This window comes from Cebus imitator, unplaced genomic scaffold (genome assembly GCF_001604975.1).
Source record: "Cebus imitator isolate Cc_AM_T3 unplaced genomic scaffold, Cebus_imitator-1.0 Scaffold32, whole genome shotgun sequence".
In the NCBI taxonomy this organism is placed as follows: Eukaryota; Metazoa; Chordata; class Mammalia; order Primates; family Cebidae; genus Cebus; species Cebus imitator.
Window position 1 is genome coordinate 9,336,246 of NW_016107347.1, and position 25,561 is coordinate 9,361,806.

Below are 25,561 nucleotides of genomic sequence, written 5' to 3' on the forward strand. Positions count from 1 at the left end.
AAAAAAAAAAAAGGCCAGTTGGCTCATGCCTGTAATCCCAGCACTTTGGGAGGCTGAGGCAGGCAGATCACTTGAGGTCAGGAGTTTGAGGCCAGCCTGACCAACAGGGGGAAACCCCATCTCCATTAAAAATATAAAAATTAGCTGGGTGTGGCAGCACATGCATGTAATCCCAGCTACTCGGGTGGCTGAGGCAGGAGAATCTGGGAGGCAGAGGTTGCGGTGAGCCGAGATGGCACCATTGCACTCCAGCCTGGGGAACAAGAGCAAAACTCCTTCTCAAAAAATAAAAATTAAAAAAAAAACATGAAATGAAGGATGACCTCAAATGTGGAGCCATAAACCAAAAGGGCAGAGAGCAATGGGCTTAGAGAATGGTGCAACGGGCCAGAGGGGATTATTTCCAGGCCTTAATCCTAAGGAAATTTGCCTAGCTGCATATTTTGAAATTGCTCAGGACAGTGATTCCCTTTATTTCTACTTTAATGAAACTTTTATACTATTTAAGTACGAATGTCTATAAGTGTTATCCTATGCCTATTATTTTACTTTGGGAACAGATAATTTGTTTTCTTTTCTCACAGGTCCACAGATGGAGAGGAATTTTTCCCTAGAATGGATTATGGCTATAGCCTCACCAATGCCTAATTTAGATGATAAAGATGATGATATTTGGTACTTTGGAAATGATAAGTCCTAAATGAGATCTTGAACTTTAATTTATATTATAAAAGAATTAAGACTTTGGGGGACCTTGGGGTGGCATAAATGTATTTTGGATGTGAGACAGATGTAAATTTTTGAATGCTAGAGGGATGACTATGATATACACAGTAATTGGCTTCCCAAAGATGTTCATGCCCAGCAATAAGAAACATTAGTTTGGAAGAACCTTGAAAAACTGATGTTAGGTTTCCCTATCACAGAATAAATCAAAATAAAATAGAGGAAAACTCTACTGCTGAGTCAGATGGGATAGTTTCCTAAAGATGAACACTCCCAACTAAGAATAACTAAAAGCTAAATAACATACAAAATGTATGTGTTTAAAGCCAACAGAAAGCATGGGAATTACCGAACACCAGAGGAATTAATAATTCAGAGAAGAGAGCATACTCAGATGATCTGAGGATCTACAGCTATTTTTCTATAGGATCATATATCAATTTCAGGCAAATACACTATCAAGGAATTTAAACTTAAACCTTAAAAAGAAATTTAAATGGAGAAGAGGAAAACCAGCAGAACTTTTGGTGTTCCACTAATTAACATGTATAGAACACTACATCTAACAATGACATATTTAACATTCTTTCAACCAAACATGTGTTATTAACCACAATCAATGACATTCTAATTCAACAAAGTCTTGACAAAACTCAGAGACTGAAATTATATATATATTCTCTGAACACAATAGAATTAAGCTAGAAATAAAAAATTCAAAATAGAAAATTACCAGATGCTTGGAAATGATCATAAATGACTCATATCCATGAATATGTAAAAGTAAAATTTTAAATTTAATTGGAGTTGAATTATAATGAAGATAGTACATACTGAAAATGGTGAAATTTCTCTCAAGTAGTGCTTAAAGGAAAATGTATTACCTTCAGGTTGATCATCAAGGTTAATTCTCTGGTTTTTAATTTTATTTATTCCATCCTAGGCACTTATAAAAATAACTAAATCAAACCTGAAGAGATGTAAAAGGAAAGAAATAATAAACACAATAGCAGGAATCCATGTATAGCTAGAGAAAAGTCAACAGTCAATTACTTATTTCAAAGTATTAATAATGCTGCAAGATCTTTAACAAGATTAATTGTGAAAAATGAGATAAAAATTATCAGGACTGTAATGGGTACATCACTACAGATAACACATGCATTAAAAGAGACAACCAGAAGATATTATAAACACCCTCCTGCCAACATCAAAATGTTGTACTACTGCCCCACAAGAAAACCTTAGACCCAGGTGATATTATTGGTGAATTCATCCACATAACTCTTTCATGTAAGTAAAAAATAACATCAGTCTTGCTTCACATCTTCCAAAGAAGATAAAGAGATACAAACATTTCCCAACATATTTTGAGGGTATCATAACATTGATGCCAAAACTTGGCAAAGACTTTGTTAGGTAGGAAATTTTCCTATTTCTAATTTGAACACAAATACTAAAATGCTCAACAAGTATTAACAAATAAAAAGCAGTGATACATTTTAAAATTACTATGACCATGTAAGAATTAGGCCAGGAATCCAAGGTTGGGCCAACACTCAAAAAATCATTAAACGTACACCACATAAAAAAAAAAATTTAAGATATATAATTATCTTTTTTTCAGAAAGAAAAACATTTGCCAAAATTTAATACTGATTCATTGTGAAAACGTTTAGCAAACAAAGAAATTAAGAGAACTTCTTTAATTTGTTAAATACATACTTAAAAATACCCAACACAATATATTTAATCGTAAATATTGAAACCTTTCTGCTGAGATCAGGAAGCAGAGATGAACATTGTTGCTAGCACCACTTCTAGTCAACATTTTACTGGTGTGCAATGAAACACAAACATTATAATTAATGTGCAATATGGCAAAGCTATAACTGATATTTATTGTTTCCTTTATCCACCATTCCACATTTATTTTGCCTTCAAGCAGAAAACAAGCTGCATTAAATTATTTCCCAAATGAATAATACAAACCATTATTCCTGAAGGGTTTGAATTCTCAGTGATCTTTCCCCCGTGTTGTTGCTGTTGATTCCTAGAGTCTTCTGTTAACTTTTGCTGTTGTACATTAAAGTACTAAAAGGTGTCTGAGATAATTCTCTGGGTTCCAAATATAGACAATATGTGATTTTGACCACCACCCAAAGAAGATGTCTTTGTGGGAAAAAAAGAATGGTATAAAATAAGAGTGAAGAATAAGATATTTGCTTATATTCAGTGCAGTTCAAATGAATGCAGTTCAAGATCTACATCTGTGCATCTCTGAATCCATGCACTACTTAAATGCCAGACCTAAGACTTATCGCACTCAGATGTTTTGACTTGAGGGCTCTACTTCCCATGAAGCCTCTATTTAGAGTTCTCATCTTTGTCACCACTCTGAGTTTGTTTTGTTCAACTCTGTCATGTTCTGGGGTCATTGTAATATATGTGTCTGGAACTCACTGATGCTTGCTTACCTTTTAATAATCATCAGATGTCAATAATAACAATCAATTAGAAATAAAATCTTATAAGGAAAGAGAGTGAAGAAAGTTTGGAAAGAGTGAAAATGCTTTAGATATTTCCCACAGCCAACATTATACTGAATGGGCAAAAGCTGGAAGCATTCCTCTTGAAAGCCAGCAAAAGACGAGGATGCCCACTCACCATTTCTATTCAGCACAGTATTAGAAGTCCTCACCAGAGCAATCAGACAAGAGAAAGAAATAAAGAAAATCCAAATAGGAATAGACAAAGTCAAAATATCTCTGTTTGCAGATAAATGATTCTATAGCTGGAAAATCCCATAGTCTCAGGCCAAAAGCTCCTCCAGCTGATAAACAACTTTAGCAAAGTTGTGAGATACAAAATCAATATACAAAAATCACTAGCATTCCTATGCACCAACAACAGCCAAATCAGAAAAGCAGCCCCATTCACGCTTTCCACAAAATAAATAAATAAATACCCAGGAATGCAGATAACCAGAGAAGTGAAAGATCTCTACAGTGATAATTACAAAACACTGCTCTAAGAAATCAGGGAAGACACAAATACCCCATGCTCATGGATAGGAATAATCAATATTATTAAAATGGCTGTATTGCTCAAAGCAATTTACAGATTCAATGCTATTGCTATAAAACTACCAACAACATGCTTCACAGAACTAGAAAAACAATTAAATTCATATGAAACCAAAAAATAGCCCCAGGAGCCAAGGCAATCCTAAGCAAAAAGAACAAAGCTGAAGGCATCACATTACCTGATGTCAAGCTATACTACAAGGCTACAGTAACCAAAACAGCATGGTAATATTACAAAAACAAACACATATATCAATGGAACAGAATAGAGCCCAGAAATAAGGCCACACATCTATAGTCATCTGTTTATCCCTAAGAAGAAATGAATGCTGAGCTGAGAGGGGAAATCTTAGATAATGCTGACAGACCTACAAGGAGAAGCAAGAGGTTCTTGACTCCAGTTGAGCACAGAAAAAGAAAGGCAAGTATGGTTAAAAAAACAAAAACAAAAACAAAAAACCTAAAAACCTTGTACTCATCATTGCATTAAAGCAATGCGGAAGAAAACTAGAGGTGATATGTAAGCAGACGTATCTGAAAGCTTTTGCCAGATATATTTGTTTCACTCTTCTCACCTCTTCATTCTGCTCTCTTCCTACTGGCTTCCAGTGTGGTTTGGCCAATGGGAACCACAGAAAAGCAAAATGGAGGAAAAGAGTAGTGTCAAGATACTGACCCCCTAAAATTTTCCCTGAAGAGTCATCTTAGGTTGGTTGCATCTCTTGAATAATCAAGGCTCCTTCCAAGTCAGCCTTTACTGCTAAATTGTCTTTCCTTGTAAGTTCTGGTAGCCAATTCTTCCCTCACTTTCTGCTAGCTAGCTCTGTGGTTTGCTGCTAGCTCTATGTATCTGCACTATCACTTCTGTTGTCTGTACATTCACCCACATCTTTATAATTATTTCTTGTGTAAATAAACTACCCCGAAGTATGTTCAAGTGAGTGTGCCATTTGTTTCCTGCAGGGATTTTAAGAATATAGAGCCCTTATGCATCCTTGTGTACCCCACTATGTTTCATAGAGGCGGAAAAGTGCAGTTTCTTAAGTAACTAAGAACAGGAGGACACAGCCCTTTAACCCTATTAGTCCCAGTGGCCTTTCACATAGACAGCAATGGGGGTAACAGTAACTGAGGAAAAAAATCAGATGGGAAGGTAGGTGTCTTGCAGATGCAACAGATGGCTACCATAACCAGATTCCTCATTACCCAACACCCAACTCCCAAACCCTTGGCATTGCAAAGCCTTCCAGAAGCATAATATATCAGAAAGTGTAAATTAAGTTATTATAGAAACAAAATTATTTTATTGTACCTTACTTATAGACTAAAACAAGCATTTAAATTATACAGTTCACATGAAACTTGGAAATTCTTAAGTTATTTTGAACTATCCTCTCTCCTTAACCCTTTATCAACTAGTAAATAAGTACTACAGTTTTTCTTGCAAAACATCTTTTAGATCTATTTTGTCCTATATTTTCATCGTTAGCTACACCTTTGCTTGGATACCTATTCCTCATTCCTGAATTGTTGCAGCAACTTAACATGTCTTCTGCATTAATCTAGAAAAAGCTAGGTTGCCCTCAGTCTACTCACTTATAGCATGCAATCATCATGAGTGTATTTAGTAATAACAAATATACATGAGAATAAGTATTAATGCCTGGTACAAAAGAAAGAATAATGCCAACTCTCGAAATTAGGGCTTTTTCTGTGTACCTCCATGAGCCTTGCTCTCAGCTTTAAGTCTGCCTCACCTACAATATTTCAAAGGTTATAAGAAATAGTATTTATTGTATTCTATGACGAAAAAGAAATTATACATTAAATAAATATTTAATTAATTGTACCTAACAGTTATTGAATGAGTAGGTTATGGTAGGGTATAAAAAAAGTAAGCTATTTTATTGTTTCCCACTACTATCCTTGCAAACGTGCCCCAAGATTTGTACTCACCTTTAGATAAAATTTAAGCAATACTTACAGCTTTTCTGATCACTACAGTCTCTTTCTAGAGTAACAGAAAGTCTATTCTACATAAAATTCTAAAGTTCATTTAGTCTTCCCATCCTCTGCTCTGGTTGACTCCCTCTTGGGAAGGTAATAGTAGGGCAGAAGGCTTTGGTATAGACTTTTCTTTCATCAATTTCCCAAAATTCCAACTGGTTTAGATCTCTGAAGGACTAATCTGAAAAAGGAAAGTAAAGAGGCAGAAACACTGTGCGTGAGTGTTTTAGTCGTCATCTAGGGCTGTGCCCTTTAGGGCTGATATATTCTACATACTAATTCTTTCTCCTATAGGATGCTTATAGGCTGGGACCTTTTCCCCAACACAACTGTTGGCAATGTTTCCTTTGAAAGACCACTTTTGGCTTTCCTGTTAACCCACCAATATTTCTACTTTAAGTTTTAAGGTTAGGCTGTTCTCTTCCTTGCCCTAATCAAACCTGACTGACAACCCATTACACAAATCAGCACTTTCCTCCAGGCCTTGGAAAAATGAAAGATTTTAGGTGTTAAAAATGCACTGGACCTAACAGCCCCACTCCTGAGTATCTACCCAAAAGAAAAGAAATCATTATATCATAAAGACACCTGCACTCACATGCTTATTGCAGCACTATTCACAGTAGCAAAAACATGGAATCAATATGTGTCCATCAGCAGATGACTAGGTAAAGAAAGTGTGGTACATAACACCATGTCATACTACACAGCCATAAAAAAGAATGAAATCATGTCTTTTATAGCAACATGGATGGATCTGGAGGCCATTATCCTAAGTGAAATAACCCAGAAGCAGAAAAGTCAATATTGCACATTATCACTTATAAATGGGCACTAAACAATGATTATACACAGGTAAACATAGAGAAAAATAGACACTGGGGACTCTAAAAGGGGAGGGGTGGGAGAGAGGTGAGGGCTGAAAAAGTACCTATTGGATGCATTGTTCATTATCAGGTAATGGATACAGTAGAAACCCAAACTCCACCACAAGGCAATATATCCATGTAACAAACCTGCGCAAGTACCCCTTGAATCTATAGGGAAAAAAGTACATTCGATGGTCACTTACATATCCAATAATTTCTAGGAAAACCTATAATGTAGATAAAAACTATGTACCAGGAATTTTACAAATTGTATATTAATCTTCAGAGAATACTTTGAAAAAAACTATCTTTATCACCACATTACAGATGAAAAATACTGACACTCTGAAGAGTAACTTGGCCTAGGTTACATAAGTGGTGAATTAGAAATTCAGATTCCAACCACAGAGATTATGAAAGCCAAATAAGCTAATATGTGTAAAGCACTTAACTCATACACAGCAGGCATTAGACAACACATGCTTAAGTAAACAAAAGTATGGTGTCCCCTGAAGGTCAATTTTTAATCTTTTATCTGTCATTCAAAAAGTGCCTGATTGTAGTTCATTCATCCACAAAATTCACTGGCAAAGACTACTCGTATAGCATGACTCTCTGCCTTCCTGGAGCCCAAAAACTCATTTGAAGATAAGCCATATACACCTGAAACAATTAGTAACACTGCAAGACAGTATTTGAAGGAATGGTCATTATTACTAGATTTTGAAAAGAGATCAGTGAGAATGCAGAATTTAGAAATTAAGACTTAATGTAGAACTCTGGAGATATGGTCACAAAAGACATAGAGTTTAAAAGAAATGCATGCACAAAAGTCAAAACTGAATGAAACACCCAGAAATCACTTTCACAGCCACCAATAAAGATACAATCCCCAAGTAAATTATGCAAACAGCAACTGTTACCAAGTGCTCTAAAAAATAGGACACAAGCTACTTATGGGTGGTAGAGTGTCAGGGAAAAAGGGACTATGTGTTTAGAAAAGAAAACTTTCATAAAAAAAGAAAGGAATGTCATGGAACAAAAATGGAGAATACTCAGAATAATTTATGTAAACAGGCTGATTATTCTAGCCAATGTGGAAATAATAAGGTTTTAGTCAAGGTCCAAAAATAAAAATAGAATTTTAAAGGGACTATACTTAATGTGTTCTTTGGTTTTATAGCTGTGTAGCTCAAATTTAAATATTAGTTGAGTAAATAAGTTTGTCATTGAACATAAATGTAGTGCATATATTTGTAAATTTTTATATTCAAGTTTATAACCTAATAAAATACCAAATTAAATTAAAAGTATATATGAATTCCATTTTATGTTTATTTCATTATTTGAGCTTCATCTGTTTTTAATTTTTTTAATTTCTTAAAACTTTCATTTACTTATTTTGTGAAGAGTCTCACTCTGTCACCCAGATTGGAATGTAGTGGCACATAGAGCCATGATTATGACTCACTGCAGCCTCAATACCCTGCGCTCAAGCAACTCTTTCACCTCAGCATCCCTAGTAGCTGGGACCATGAGCACGCATCACCATACCTAGTTAATTTAAACAATTACTTTTGTACAGATGTAGTTTCACTATGAGTAGCTTTAAGCTTCATCTTAAGACTTTTTATTTCTGCTCTTAAAAGAGATTTCAATAAATGATTAACTAAATATGGGATGCACAAACACTTTTTAAATGAGGCTTACATTTGTTAATTAACTTTATGTCTCCAAATGCCTTTTAAAATTTATCTTCTCTGGAACCATCATGCTTCTCAACTTCAAACTATACTACAAGGCTACAGTAACCAGAACAGTATGGTACTGGTACAAAAACAGACACATAGACCAATGGAACAGAACAGAGAACTCAGTAATAAGACCACATATCTACAACCAACTAATCTTTGACAAACCTGACAAAAACAAGCAATGGATAAATGATTCTCTATTTAATAAATGCAGCTGGGAGAACCGGCTAGCCATATGCAGAAAACTGAAACTGGACCCCTTCCTTACACCTTATATTAAAAATCAACTCAAGATGGATTAAAGACTTAAATGCAAAGCCCAAAACTATAGAAACCCTAGAAGAAACCCTAGGCAATACCATTCAGGAGATAGGCATGGACAAAGATTTCATGACAAAAACGTCAAAATAAATTGTAACAAAAGCAAAAATTGACAGATGGGATCTAATTAAACCAAAGAGATTCTGCACAGCTAAAGGAAGTATCATCAGAGTGAACAGAAAACCTGCAAAATCAGAGAAAAAATTTGCAATCTATCTATTTGACAAAGGTCTAATATCCAGAGTCTACAAGGAATTTAAACAAATTTACAAGAAAAAATTACCCTATTAAAAAGTGAGCAAAAGACAAGAATAGACACTTTTCAAAAGAAGACATTCACGCAGCCAAGAGACATACGATAAAAGTTCAACATCACTGATCATTGGAGAAATGAAAATCAAAACCAAAATGGGATATCATTTTATACCCATCAGAATGGCAATTATTAAAAAGTCCAGAAACAACAGATGTTGGCAATGTTGTGGACAAAAAGAAACACTTTACACTGTTGGTGGGAGTGCAAATTAGTTCAAAAATTGTGGAAGACAGTGTGGCAATTCCTCAAAGTCTAGAGGCAGATACACCATTTGACTCAGCAATCCCATTACTGGGTATATACCCAAAGGAATATAAATCATTCTATTATATACATGCATGTGTATATTCACTGCAGCACTATCTACTGCAGCAAAAACATGGAATCAACCCAAATGCCCATCAGTCATAGACTAGATAAACACTATATGGTACATATACATCATGGAATACCATGCCATTATAAAAAGGAACAAGATCATGTCCTTCGAAGGAACATGGATGAGGATGGAAGCTGTTATCCTCAGCAGACTAACGCAGGAAGAGAAAACCAGTCACCACATGTTCTCAATTCTAAGTGGGAGATGAACGATGAGAACACAGGGACACATGGGAGAAATAACACACACTGGAGTCTTTAAGGGGTAGGCAAAGGGGGAGAGAGAACATCAGGAAAATAGCTAATGGATGCTGGCCTTAATACCTAGGTGATGGGTTGATGTGTCCAGCAAACCACTACGGCACATATTTACCTATGTAACAAACCTACACATACTCCACATGTACCCCAGAATCTAAAAGTTGAAGGAAAAATAAGTTTAGCTTCTGACCAAGAATATGTCTTTTCTCAAATTATTTTTAAAATATACTTATTCTTAAGTTATAACTCCTCATTTTTCTGTCTCATATTTTTTCAATATATTTCTTAAAAATCAATAGCCTTCTCTAATTGGTAAATGTGGAAACACATAATTAAACAACCTACCTATGAAGTAAGAGAAAAATAGTAAACCAAATTACATGATAATAAACATACATAAAAGAAACTCATTTTATTAAGTTCAGAATCAATTAACTAAACTTTTTTAAAATCAGCCCAATCTTAATCATTTTGAGATCAAGATATTTTATTTCTAAATGGGAAGCATTTAATATGAATTTACAGAATGAATGAATGAGGTGCCCATATAACAATGTGCCATTTTATTGTTTCCTCAATCATTTTTAGTACCATACAGGTTGAAATATAATATTTAAAAATTTTACTGTCAAAGAGAACACTTGTGATCACAGACATAGGCTAGAATCAGTTAATATTCACATTCAGTTTTCATTAATTTAACATTTATACTGAATTTACCCACTGTTTTTAAGTGCTTAAAATATTAATGTTTTAATTTTAACTTTAAAGAAGAGCCTATGAGGTAGGTATGATTATTATCTGCATTTCATAGACAGGAAACTGAAGCACAGAGAGGCCATAACTTGCCCAAGATAGAGGTGGGGCTCAAACCCAAGCAGTCTGGACCTGCAGAGTTTATGATATTAAGTACTCTACATGTGGTCCCTAATTATACAGACTTTACTTGCCAATCTGTTAAACCTTCTTTGTATTCATTAAGTAAACTGAAGCCTTAAAATAAAAGGTGTTCCTCACAGTCCACAACAAAATATTCATGTCTCTTTTTCTATAAAGTCATCCTACTCTCATGTCTTACCAAAGAAATAGGACCTCCTTATTCATTCCACATTAAGCAGATGTCAGATACTTATAGAATCGAAGAGGTATTTTGCTTCATCTGAGAAATTTTAAGCAATATATCCCATTGATTTAATTCTGAATACTAAGAGCTTATATATAGCTTTTTTGAAGGTCAAAATAAAAGTAATGACTTTCAGCCTATTTCCTTAAAGAAGAAAAGTTGTAGTAAAGATATTCAGTAATCAATAACATTGGTCTCTAATTTCAAGATATGAGGAGCTTCTAGATTAATAGTGCTCTAATTTTACTATGCCTCAGAAGCACCTGAAAGGCTTGCTAAACATACAGATTTCTGGCCCCTAACCTGATAGTTTCCTAGTGAGGAGATCTAGGGTAGAGTACAATAATTTACATTTCTTACAATTCCCCAAGTGATGCTGATACTAAGACTAGACTCTGAGAAACCTTTATCTAGATCAAGGTCGCCCAGATAGAGTTCCATAGGAACTTGATTCTTAGGAAAATGTAAATTTTCTTTGAAAATAAATTTGTGATCAAAAAGATTAGGAAATTATACAAACTTGAGGAATTACAAAATATTTTAGTATATTATGAGAAGTCTCAGGAATATCTCTCATTTATTTAGCTAAACCTAGATTTTCTCAAAACTCAAATAGCTACCATTTTTGGCAGAACACCTATTAAGTCACATGGAATTGCTGTTCCGAGCAGCATTAAGGAATGCTTGGCTGACATTCAAAATTAGTAGATATGGCTCCTAAATTAATTTAGCCAGGTGGTTTTGTTTTCCTCTTTGATTTACACAACTACCTTATGAATAGCCCCAGAGAATTCGTTTATCCCTGGTTAAGATTTATCTTTTAAGAGTAAGATATAGTAGAAACATTGCCAATCCTAATATCAGTTCCCTAAAATTGTGATGTCAGCTTATGGTGCTTAGAATATATTAAAGTTCAAAAGACTGTCAAATGAAGACCGGACACCTAAAAAATATGCATGAACCTTGGCCAATAATAAATATATATAATTGCTGTGACACCATATTCATCTTAAAATTTGCTAAATCAGCATCAGAAGAAAAAAGATGCTTACATATGGAGGCAATTAAAAATCATAGTTCTAACACTAACTAAGATTAAATTATTTTATTCATCCTTATATCAGTTTGCTGTATGGTAAGAGAAAACAAGTTATAAAGCTTTAAATATGTGGAGTTTCCTTTTCTAACATAAATATTTCCTTTAGCAATATTCAAGATGATGATTGTTCCCTTCAGATAGGCAGACGTTTTTCTGAGCTAAGATTAACAAAAGTGCATTTCATAGGGGGTAATCAGTAATTGAAACTTTTTCTCCCAACCACTTTTTTTTTACCACTTTTTATTACTTTTTAAAGGACAGTTTTAGAAGGAAAAGAAAACCTGAGCAGACAGTGCAGAAAGTAAAGCTTCTCCTATTTTAAATGTCTTATATTAGTATAATACTTTTGTTACAATTAATAAACCAGTATTGACACATTATCAACTGAAGTCTATAACTTATTTAATTCTTTAACATTTTTTTTTTCTATTTGAGAATCCCATCCAGGATATCACATCACATTTAGTTATCATGTTTTCATAGGCTTCTATTGGCCGTGACAGTTTCCTAGACCTCCCTTATTTTTGATGACCTTGACAGATTTAAGGAGTACTGGTAAGGTACATTGCAGGATGCCTTGTCTGTAGAAATTATGCTTTTCTCATGATTAATTAGGGTTTATGGGTTTGCTGGAGGAAGACCACTGAGGTAGAATACCATTTTCACCAAATTATGTCAAGGTTACACACTATCAATATAATTTGTAACTGTTGATGTTGATGTTGATCACATGGTTGCCTGAAATCTTGCTTTTCTGATTTCTCCACCACAAAGTCACTACTTTTTCCCCCTTTCCACGTTTTACTCTTCATAATAAAGTCATTGTGCATACACCACACTTAAGGAGTAGGAACTTATGTTCTCCCTTCTTCAGGGTGGAGTATATAAACAGTTTATTTTTGAAATTCTTCTGAATAGGTTTTCTCTTCTTCTCTATGTATTAATACATTCAATGATTTATTTCCATCAGTATTAAATCATGGTTATTCATTTCATTATTTCAGTATAACCCAATATGACTTTACTTATTTTGTTGCTCAAATTGCTCCAGTGTTGATAGCTCTTTTACTTGGCTCCTGTGTTCCTTTGATGTACCTCCATCATTGTGGGTTTTTTTTTTTTCTGTTTTTTTGGGGACTGCTGGGGGGAATTCCTGACTTTCTGGCACTGTAAGTTGCTACAAGATCATCTTGTATATTTCCTGCCCTGCCCCAGGGAGGAAATATACTTCTCTAAGGAACCTCGTTTCCTTGGTTCCTTTTACTAGAAAATGGCATTAGAAACCAAGTTCTGGACATGAAGTATATTTGTCGCTACTGAAGTGTTATTTCTTTTAGGCCTTCTTAGCTGTGAGAGCAAAGAAAGGTATACGTGTTTTTATATGAGATATATATATCATATATATATATATATATATATATGATATATATATCACATAATTTCTATGTGAAGCTAGCCATTAAATTAACTTATAATTAAAATATCTATTTATTAAATTAATCATGACTTCTTCTTACAGTAATTACAATTTTAATCTCCTGTATATGAACACTTTTGTAATGAGAAATTCAAAAGGCTTTCTAGAGCAGGTCACCTAAATAACAGTTGTAATGAATAGCAAATTATGAACAATTTACATTCTAGAAGAAAAGTGGAATCAAATGTGGGTACAAGTCAAAGAAATCAAGTCTTAGAGAGGCAATAATGAAGAGGAGGAGAAATCAATGTAATTTATTAAGAGACACAACCAGCAGCTGGGCATGTCGTACACATTGTGTTGTGCTGCCCAACACCCTTTCCTGCTCTCCTTCAGGCTCACTATGCTTCCCTTTGCTCTTGGTGAGATGCAACCATGAGTCTAGTTCTGCCCACTGGGTTAGGAGAGGAAGCTATGTGTGTCATAGCAAGCCTGATGGACAGCAATGAAAGCTTAGAAACCCAGTATTTTAGTCTACTAGGGCTGCCATAGCGAAATACCACAGACTGGGTGGCTTAAACAGAAGACGTTTATTTCTCACAGTTCTAGCAGCTGAAAGTTTGAGATTAATGTGTCTCTAAGTTTGTTTTCTCCTGAGGCCTCTCTCCTTGGCTTGGCGACGGCCACCTTCTCACTGATTCCAGACATGGTCTTTGTTTTGTGCATGTGTGTCTTTCTAGGTCACAGGTCATATTTGGTTAGGGCCCATTTTTATGACCTCATTTAACTTTAATTACTTTCTTACAGGCTCTTTTAGTACAGTGACATTGGGCACTAGGGCTTCAACATTTGAACTTGTGGAGAAACACAATTAATAACATCTAATATTATTTACAATAGAAAATAAAAAACAAAAAAATTAAGCACTGTCATGATAACTTACATGTTTTTTGTTTGTTTGTTTTTCGTTTTTTTTTTTTTTTTTTTTTTTTTTTTTTTTTGAGATGGAGTCTCACTCTGTCACCCAGGCTGGAGTGCAATGGCGTGATCTCGGCTCACTGCAACTTCTGTCTCCCAGGTTCAAGCAATTCTCCTGCCTCACCCTCTTGAGTAGCTGGGATTACAGGCACGTGCCACCGCGCCCAGCTAATTTTTGTATTTTTAGTAGAGATGGGGTTTCAACATCTTGGCCAGGCTGGTCTCAAACTCCTGACCTTGTGATCCACCCTCCTCAGCCTCTGAAAGTGCTGGGATTACAGGCGTAAGCCACCACGCCCAGCTGATAACTTATATTTATTGTTACCCAGACTAGGAGGCTAGGACAACAATACAAAATCAACTGGTAGTAATGGGAATGGGAGGGGCTAAATATCAACCACGGTTTTTCAGGGCATGGTAGTTCCTAACATAGTCCCCACACATGCTTGCCACATACCTACGTACTGTTTGCTTTTTCTAGAACAATAAAAGATAAAATACAAGTTTTAAGTACAAGCAGAAAATTAGTTTAAAAAACATGCTATAAATTCTAATGCAGTCTTGTGTTGTTTAATGACACAAATACATGCTAAGAAATGTGTCATTATGTGATTTCATCATTGTGTGAACAACATAAAGTGTACTTATACAAACCCAGATGGTACAGCCTGCTATACATCTAGGCTACATGACATAGCCTATTGCCCCTAAACTACGAATCTGAAAGCATGTTATTATACTGAATACTGAAGGCAATTGTAACACACTGATAAGTATTTATGTATCTAAACATACTAAACATAGAAAAGGTACAGTAAAAATAAATTATAAGAGATTAAAAGTAGTACACTGATAGAGAACACTTACTATAAATGGTGCTTGCAGAGTGAGTGGGAGTGAAAATGAAGTCCTGGGACATTACTGTACACTACTGTAGGCTTTATAAACACTATTCACTTAAGCTAGACTTCATATATAAAAAATATTTTTTCTTCAGTAATTAACCTTAATGTAACTTTCTTACTTCATAAACTTAAATTCTTTTTAACATTTTGACATTTGTTGTAATACTTAGCCTAGAAAACAAATATTGTACGTTTGTAAAATAGTATTTCCTTTCTTTATATTCTTATGAGCTTCTTGGTTTTTTTTAATGTTTTATAGTTTTTTGTTAAAAACTAGGGCATAAACACACACATTAGCCTACACTTACACAGGGTCAAGATGATTAATATCACTGTCTTCACCTTCACATCTTGTCCCACTGGAAGGTGTTCAGGGCCAGTAATACACATGGAGCTGTCATCTCCTATAACAACAATTCCTTCTTCCAGAATACCCCCTGAAGAATCTGCCTGAGGCAGCTTTGCCGTATTTTCTTTTAATAAGTAGAAGGAGTACACTCTAAAATAACATTATAATAAATATATAGACAAGTAACACAGTTTATCATTATCAAGTAGTATATACTATACATCGTTGTAGGTGCTGCATGACTGACAGTGCAGTAGGTTTGTTTATACCAGCATCACCACAAACACTTGAACAATGCATTGCACGAAAATATTACAGTGGCTACCACATCAAGAGGTGACAGAAATTTTTCAGCTCTGTTATACTCTCATGGAGCCACTGTTGTATATGCTGTCCACTGTTGACTGAGATGTTTTGAAGCACATGACTATATACACAGTTAGCTAGAATGCCGTACAAAAATATATAAAATTCTTGAGGTAAGATCATTGTTACAATAAATCATTGTCATAATGCTAAAAATTATCTATGAGGACACAGTGAAAAAACGCTTAATATAGATTACAATGAAAACCTGAAAAAGTACCAAGGCCAAGAAAGTGATGAAAGCAGGAGCCTGTGAGGTCATGTCAGCTCGATGATTTTTCTGTGGCAAAACACCTATTAAATCATATGTACGTGCTGTTCTGTGGGAATAAGGTTTGCTCTAGGAGTAGCTCCTCCCCAAATTGCTACAGAACATTTCCCCCTTGGACATCTCACTGCTATCTTAATCCTAGTTTATTTTTTAAAAGTCATTTTTGCTTCTTTTCAGACAATTTAACTTTATGACTTTAATATTTTCTTGAACTGTGATATATTGTACCATTTTCTATATTTCCACAAAAAATCCCATGTTATTTTAAACTCTTCCCAACCAATGAGTCCTACCCATTCACATCTTCGGAAAACAACTTTCTAAGATCCAATTTGCATGTCAGCAGGGTTCTAAATATTAGCATATAGTGATGAGCAATATGAAAATTTTGTATGTTCTGTATATATTCTTTATTGGAAGATAGGCCATAAAATAATAAATAGAAAACTGAGTGATAGGTCCCCTGAGGGAGAACAAGGAGAGAGGGAGCCAAATGACAAAAGACCTTTGGTTTACAGCCATTCACCTGTTCCTGTTATGCTTCTAATATGTTCTTTTTGTACTTAGAAAAAAAATCCAAATTTAATAACATTTTAGCACACGAGAGGCCATCATCTGGCCCATACAAATTCTTCAAAGTCATCTACTTCATTTAATACAAACTTCAGATTTAAAAACTATTTTCAAACTTTAGCAAATCTTTTTCAAGTCTCATTTCCTTTTCTGACTGTGACTTATAATTGCATTTAAATAAATATATGGTAAATATATGGTAAGAGCCAATTAGTGTATGACTTATAATTATTCTATTACATGGAAACCTGAATTCTACATGTCAAATAAGGAATGTTAATCTACTAAATTTAGAGCCTTCATAGAATATTCATACAGCCTCCTAAAATCCTTTATTGCATGCAGAAAAGTGCATACCTTAATGGGGTAAGCAGAAGAATGGCCCTCCAATGATGTTACCTTACAGGGAGGGATAAAGGAACTCTGGAAATCTAGGTGGAACCAATGCAATCACAATTACTTCCTCTATAATCACATCAGTACTAACAGAGGAAGAAAGGAGCCAGAAGGGCCACAGTTGGTGTGATTACTGAAGTCAGGTTTGGAGAGAGGTGACTATTCACATTTAAGAGGGAAGAGGGCTACAAGCCAAAAAATGAGGATTGCCTCTAGAAGCTAGAAAAGAAACTTTCTAACCTAGAAGCTCAGAAGAAACATTGCCCTCCTGATACTTTGTTTGTAGCCCACTGATAATTCTGACCTTCAGAACTTAAGATAATCAATTTATATAATTTAAGCCACTAAGTGCATAGTAATGTGTTACAACAATAAGAAATTAATACACTAAATCTAATAAATTTACAGCTATAGTATTTGAAAAATTGTATACAAACACCTGAATAGACTGCTTACAAAAATATGTAGAACTGTTACCACCACCTCAGTTTGTTTGTAAAAATTAACAACGGCTGATTTTTCTCCAGGTCAATACCTTTATTGTGATTCAACCAAAACTGTATAATTCATCTAAATTTTGTTTGATAATATAAGATGATCTCTAAGATTTATATATTTACAAGTCTTTATTTTCATTTTAAAGCATCAAGTGTTCTCATTGCTACTTGCAAGTCTTTACTACTGTTAAAAATAAGGAAACAAACTGGTATATTTGTCAAAATAGTCCACAACTTTATTCAGACTAATCAACTATGAATCATCTCTATTGCCATATGACTAAGAAAAAAATTGAATCACTTGTTTCCATGCATGCACATTACTACAAAATTGGATTGATGTTTGGCAGTTTTGGGCTTCTTTGTTTCTGTTTGGTTTAATTCAATATACACACGTTAAACATATACTAAGTAAGAGCTCACAATCCATTGACAGGGACATTCTGCCATTAAACAGCTATTCAAAATAGAAGATTTATTTCTGTATTTCTAAATTCACTAACCCAAGGATACAAATATCTCAAAAATATTTTGTAATTTTCATTCCTTCAGGTACTGCCAATAAAATCAAATGTGTTAATCATCTGGGTGTAGCATAATACTTAGTTTAGTCCCATATTTTTAGCCAAAAACATACTAATTAAGCAAACACAAACGTTTTTTTATCTCAAATAAAAAATCAAACAGCAGTTATTTGATAGATGCCTAATTAGAGCCCAGTACTTTTATTCATGTAACAAGTATTTTTATAGACACATTCAAAGGTTTTTTTTTTTTTTTAATGGGTATGTTCCTGTGTAAGTTGGCAATAAAGAAGAATGCAGTTATGGTGTGATTATTAGCCAGAATTTTTATTGAAAACAGTGGGCTATTTGTTTTTTATTTGAAATTTTCATGCAACAATATTTTCTTAGGTAGTTCAGACACTCTAGATTTTCAAACTTTTACAAAGCACTTATTTTCATTTACTCTGGGAATTTTCTAATTCAATGTATTAGCAAGTGAAGAAAACACCTGCATGCCAAAAACAAAAGGAAGCAAAACAAACATAAAATCCAAGCTCTCCATAAAGAGAAAGATGAGATATATTTTTAAATTATTAACTCATTTATATCTTACAGTTAATTAGTTTTAAATATTTAGTTTAAAATATGTTTGAAAATCATTAAATAGGACAACTACATCCTGGGTTTTTCCCAATTTAAGGTAGTGTTTAAATACTACAGATTATACGAAATTGTCAGTCATCTAAATTACCCTCGGCCTCTTCATAAAATCATTGACTATTAAAGTTAGACTAGAATTTGAGACCGTCTCCTCTGGCTCTTTCATTTTGCAGATAAGAAAATGAAGCCAAGAGAAAAAAATGTTTCAATATCACAAAAAAAAAACCTCTACTCCACTAGTTCCTAAACTTTCTCAGTTCACAGGATCCTTAGGTTCTTAGTAGCTTTTTCATGGTACTCATAGTATAAAAGAAATACTTATAATTTTCCCTTATTAAGTAGTTACATTCAAAACATATTTTTAATTAAATTTATTAAAAATTATTTATATCCTACAATTTAATAGCCAGTTAAAATGATACATGTAAATTGAGAGGAAAAAATGGTATCTTCTCCTCATTCTTAACCATAATTACTTATTAACAGGATCCATGCTCCTGCTAGGCATTGCATGATTTGCCAAGTCTTCGAAACATTGTATACTGCTACCCTCATTTCCTGCTCCATCTTGATTTTCACATACTATTTGCTTTTTATCACAGCAACTGTTGAAAACTCAGCCTCACAAAAATGACATAATTAAAGAAAATGTAATGTGAACTAATGTTAAAACTGTTGACTACCATGAGCTAGTAGTGTGTGCAGTATCCAATGGATGTCAAGTGTCACCTTCAAAAAATGTTAGAATACTTCAGTAGCTGTCCCCTTGTGAGTTTACTCTCATGTCCCAGAGGGCTTTGGGCTCTGGTGCACAGTTAGAGAACCACAGGTCTAGCCAAAGATAGAGATAGCTCTGGAGTTCAGAATTCCTGATTCTATGTTCAATATTCTTTTCACCATATTCAAAATTCAGAGGTAATATATTTTATTTCTAACACCTTTATTTTTCTACTTGAGCAAATTAACTTTCTAATAAAACAGAACACCTACTAACACAAAGCATTAATGTAATTTGTTCAACACTGAATAGCTGCAGACTTTACCCTTTCATCTTAACAAGAGGATTCCTTACTCTCACTGTGAATGATAATGTTGAAAGTTATATATAAAAATTCTTCTCTCAGTGTAGTATATTGATTAAGATCAGATACCATGGAGCCTATGGCTTAGGTTCTTATATAAGTTCTGCCATGTATTTGACTGTGGGTACATTACTTAAACTCTGTTACAAGTTCTTCAGTTGTAAGATACAGATAACAATAACTGTTTTAGAGTACAGGTGAGAATCAAATTAGCTATTTTTAATAAGTTACCTGAGTTTAAGGTTCTTCCATTATCTTTCAATCATCATCACACACATATCAAGTAGTATTTCAAGTTTACATGTAGCAACATTGCCTATTATTATTACCCTTTAAAACATCTTAGGTCCCACAAGTTTTTACCTATGTTAATTTCAAAATGTAAATGGCATATTAAATCACATTTTAAAATATGACATTGAAATGCAATGTCTGATATACATGTTATAAGCTTTTCACATAATAAAATGAAGACGTACATACTATGAACAGAGGGAAAATGATTCTCACACATGATACAGCTTATAAACACTATAGTTTATAATGGCATTTTATACTGTATTCTTTTTAGAGGAATCCCAAAATATTAGCCATTTGTGTATTATTCATGCTCAAATTTCCTCTCATTAAAGGATTGGAAGTGTGGAGATTATTGTATTTCTAATGCTCACAAAAAGTTAATCATAAAATATTTTCAAATATCATAAAATTGTGAATATCTTTTGCTTTTCCCTCCAAGGTCACATCTTTTGTCCATGAGACATCACAATCTTCTTAGTCATATCTGCAGTGAGCTTGAGTATTGAGCTAATGGAATGACTAATAATAAAGTCCTAATCCAGTACACTCTAATTAAATAGATAGCTATGGGATTTGACTCTTCAGAACACTGTGTCTCTGAAATAAAAATGTTTTATTTATATTTTGAAAAGATGAATTCATTATGGTTTGTGAGTGCATACAAATAATTTTAACCTTATTCATTAAAAATGCTTACTAAATGGTCAAAGAAAAACAAGTCATCAACTTATCTAGCCACATTATCCACCTACACAAACCTCTATGGCTCTGTGACCACCAAAAGCACAAGATTTAGAACAGCAGCAATACTCAATTGTGACTAATTCTTCAATATTGCATAAGACTCAAGTAGACATCTTGAATTCCTGATGTTTTCTGTAATATGTAGGCAATTAGAACAATTTAGTTCAATTTGATTGATGAGCTAAAATTTATCTTAGAACTAAGTATAAATAATAGTGACTTAAAAATCATGTGTGCACTTAGAATCTATTTTTTTGTTAACAGTCCAAACAAGTACAGTGTCTTGGTGTTTTTTCACCTCCAGTGCTCAGGATGGCATTCTTGATGGAAGCATTTGTGTGGACGTGAGCAGATAAGTGGACAGATTGGGTTTCCTTAACTCCAAGGTGTATATGTAGGAAATTCTTTTCTGATTCAAACTTACAGGATTTCAGAGTAAGTATAGTCATTAAAACTATGTTCCTGGTATTAAGAAAATAAAATCTGTGAAGGGACTTTAGGCATTTAGATTGCAGATAAACATTCAACATTTATATTTTTAACTTATCCTTGGTTTTGGTATTTGCTAGATCAGAATGCACTACGTAAACCACCAATTAGAAACCTCTGGTTTCTACTATCAGGCATCTTGAATAGAAATCTCCAAAATCAAAACCTGTCAAACTGGGCCAGAGCTTCTATACTTTTTTAAACACCAGAGATCACTGTGATGTTCAGGCAAAGTAAGAAACACTAATGTGGAACTTTTAAGGACTTTAATTTGAACTTGGAGAATGGGCAAGATTTTTTTTTTTAAATAAAAGAAAGAATTTTTAAAAGATTAATATAATTAATAATGTGTTCAAAAGTTAACATTATTTGCCAATTTCTATGGCTCCTACAAAGCCAAAAATCACCTTTATGAATACTATTTTGATTCCACATGCTTTGTGTGGTAGCCTATGTCAGCCTATTAACTATTTCTGCAGATGTCCATGCTGTAGGTTCACCTTTGTAGGCTACAGGTGCTTTTTACTCTGCCCCACCTTTACCTGGCAAAATAAGAGAGACTAGATGAAGAGTATTTGAAACTAAACAAAACCCACCTACAAATGTGTAAATGCCTTCAAATCACCCTTTCAGCAAACATTTTCACATATTCAGCTGAATTAGTCACTCCCATTTCTATCCTCTGATAGAATTTTGTTCATGCCATTTTTATAGATTTGATTATGTTACAGTATGGAGTCAGTTGCGTTTTGTGTTGTATTATGCTCTCCTTAAGTAGAAATGAGAGACTTGATGCTCTCCTAATCCCTAAGAAGTTCACATGTTGTCTGGCAAACAGATCATAGAAATATTCTATAGCAAAATTTTGTACTTTTTCAATAACACTTTTATTACATGTCTGTGGGTATATACTTGTGCGTGTGTGAGAATGTGATATCTGCTACTTGTCTGGAAGTTCCTTGGAAGAGTAGACTGAGTTTTCTTCTAACCTGAATCCACCTATCTCACATAGAATATAGTAGATACTTTTTTCTTGTTAATTAAATTGTGGATAGCCTAACTACTAGGACAACAGGTTGCAAAAAATAGATTTGGGAAAACATTGAATGTTAGGATAAAAGTATTGACTTGATTCAGAAGAGCAAGAATTGTCACTATGGTTTCTTGAAGGGATAAAACTAAGTATAATGGGAAAAACAGATTGTTCTGCTCTTTGTTAGTTGTATGCTTTGGATGAATTCTCACACCTTTTCTACATCTCAGTTTTATCACCTGTGAAATTAGAGGAATGGACAATGCCAGTGGATTCAAAACCTCACTGATAATCAGCATCAACTGGGGAGATAAATAAACATATGGATCTTGTTTCCATCCACATAAATATGAATCTCTATTAGTGGACTCCAAAGGTGTAGATTTTAACACATTCCCAGGTGATTCTGATAATCATCCAAGTATGGTCCATGTTATGGACTGAAGGTTTGTGTCTCCCCAATAGTCATATACTGAAATCCTAATCCCAATTTAATGGTATTTGGTGGGGTGAGGTCTGTGGAGGGTAATTAGGTCAGGAGAAGGAGCCCTTATGGATGGGATTAGTGTCCTTATAAGAAGATGCCAGAGAGCTAGCTAGTTCTTTTTCTACCATGTAAGGATACAGCAAGAGAATGGCTGTCCATAAACCAGGAATGGCACTCTCAACAAGAACTCAACCCTGCTGGCACCCTAAGACCCCACCTCTAGAACTGTGAGAAATAAATTTCTGTTATGTACAAGGCACTCACTCTATGCTATTTTTGTTATAGCTGCCCAAACTGACTAAGACAGACCAATAGTACCAGCATCACCTGGAAACTTGTTAAAAATTAAAATGGTCTATTTCCACTCCACATCTACTGAATTAGAAACTCTGGGTGCCATCCAGAAATCTAAGTTTTAACAATTCATCCCAATAATCCTCACACATCAAAATTGGAAATCTAGTTGGATAAAGGATGGATAAAACACCTGTCAACTTTGCAATTCATTAATTATATGATCAAAAGTAAACAGGAAGACTATTCAAGAGGAGAGTCTAGAGGAAGGATACCCATATCTAAACAAAACATATGTGTAAACACCTCTTTTATAAGGGAAAGATTAACTTGAATTCAGCCTTTAACCATAACACAAATAGTTGTACTTAGCTTTCAAATATCAGATCATGTAACTTTTTCCTGGAGTGTGTTCTTAAATTTATACCCAAATCTCCCTAAATCCTTCTCTCTTCTCTCACAACACCCTCTGTACATACTTATTATATGTTTATAATACAATATTACTGTAGTTTATTCTCAACGGTTTAAGGAAAAAGCTATTTCTTGTTATCTCTGTAAACTTGCCTTCTGACATGATGTCTAGCCCATCATGGATATTCTAGAATGTTTAATAAATGAGTAAAATGAGTACCCTAAATAACAAGTGATATAAAAATGTGTTTCTAACAAATTATTTCTTTTGATTCTAGTTAAATTAAGATTGAGTGATTTTAAAAATTATTATTTCAACTGAAAATGCTAATTTTTCAATTAATAGAATATTTTCTAATTCTATATAAATAAATTAAGCTATAAAAGGACATTCCTGAAAGATAAACAGGAAAATATCTAGTTCTCAGCTTTTATTAAATGAGCCATAACACTAAGCTACCTAAGAATTTGGCTGGACGCAATCAATATTTTTATAAAGTGGCAGCTTGTCTTTTAAAACACACCTGAAATGGTACAATAATATACAAATAAAGCAGCGATTTAAATTTTTGTTACATAGTGTTGTCAAAATATTTGTCTTCAGTTGCAGATATATACTTGCATATGTTTCAAAGATTGAAGTTCAAATTCCATTATTTCAATAGCTAAACGCTGTCTGATAGGAAAAACCTGCTTTCTCATTATTATATTTAAGCAGAATTGTACTAACAACTATACTAAAAATAGTCTTCAGTTAAAAATATGCATAATAGTATGGGAGACCTTATTTAACAGGATAAAAATATCAACTATACTGTTTTCCCTATTTCTTTAAAGAATCTAGCGGTATTGAAATAAAAAATAAATAATTGGTAATACTATGGATTTTAGCCTATTTCAAGGTCTAACCTTTCCTTTCTTGTGATAGGATATCTCTGGTTTTTTTAGGGCAATATGAAATAGAAACTAATATATGTATTCTAAGCTAATTGGGAAAACATCTATTCCAACTACACTTGAAGAAATTACTTTTCATCTATGTTTTCTTTCTTTAGGTTACATTTCTTTCTTTTGCACAGAAATTGTCTAATGGGTATCACTATTTTTTTCCAAACTCCTTCTTTTTAGTCCATTCATAACACTGATAATTGTATTACTTTTGATAATATTTAATTACAAATCATATACAGAATAACATCAGCTAAGGCACATAATTAATATGAAGCTATTCATTGACTGTCCTGCATACCATATTCTAAGCCTGCATAAAAATAAACTTTCTTAAACTTCCCAAGATTACCTCTCCTGTAGAGCTATTTCTTCAGAGAAATTAATGGGGCAGGGTTGGTTTGGTTCACTAGGCCCTCCAACGAAATTTCCAATAAATTCTATTACTCTCTGACCCAACATTTGTGCATCTTTTTCAAAGAGAAAGTTTCTGGCCCTAGTCTCAAAGCACTATCTTCTTTCAACAAATTCCACCACAGAAACTACTGCTTCAAGGTGATAGCTACCAGCTGTGTTCTGGGTACAGAAGCCTGTTCTTTTAACAGCTGGATTTCTTAGGAGGTATCTAGTAAACTCTAGAATTTCTGCTACTTTGCCGTGATTACTCCTAGCAAAGGACATAACTAGAACCCCTAATTAAAATGAAATGTCTGCATCATCTCTTAGGGTAGTTTGCTCATAATATTCAATTATTGAAGATATGGTTTTTCAAGATAAAGATTACACTACCTCTCCCCCTCTTAAGAAAACTGTTTTGCAAGTAACTTTAAAGAATGTAGAGTGACTCACACACTCTCATTTTGTTTCCCTCTGTGACCAAAAGAAAGTATTTTGAGAGAGTTGGCTGCATTA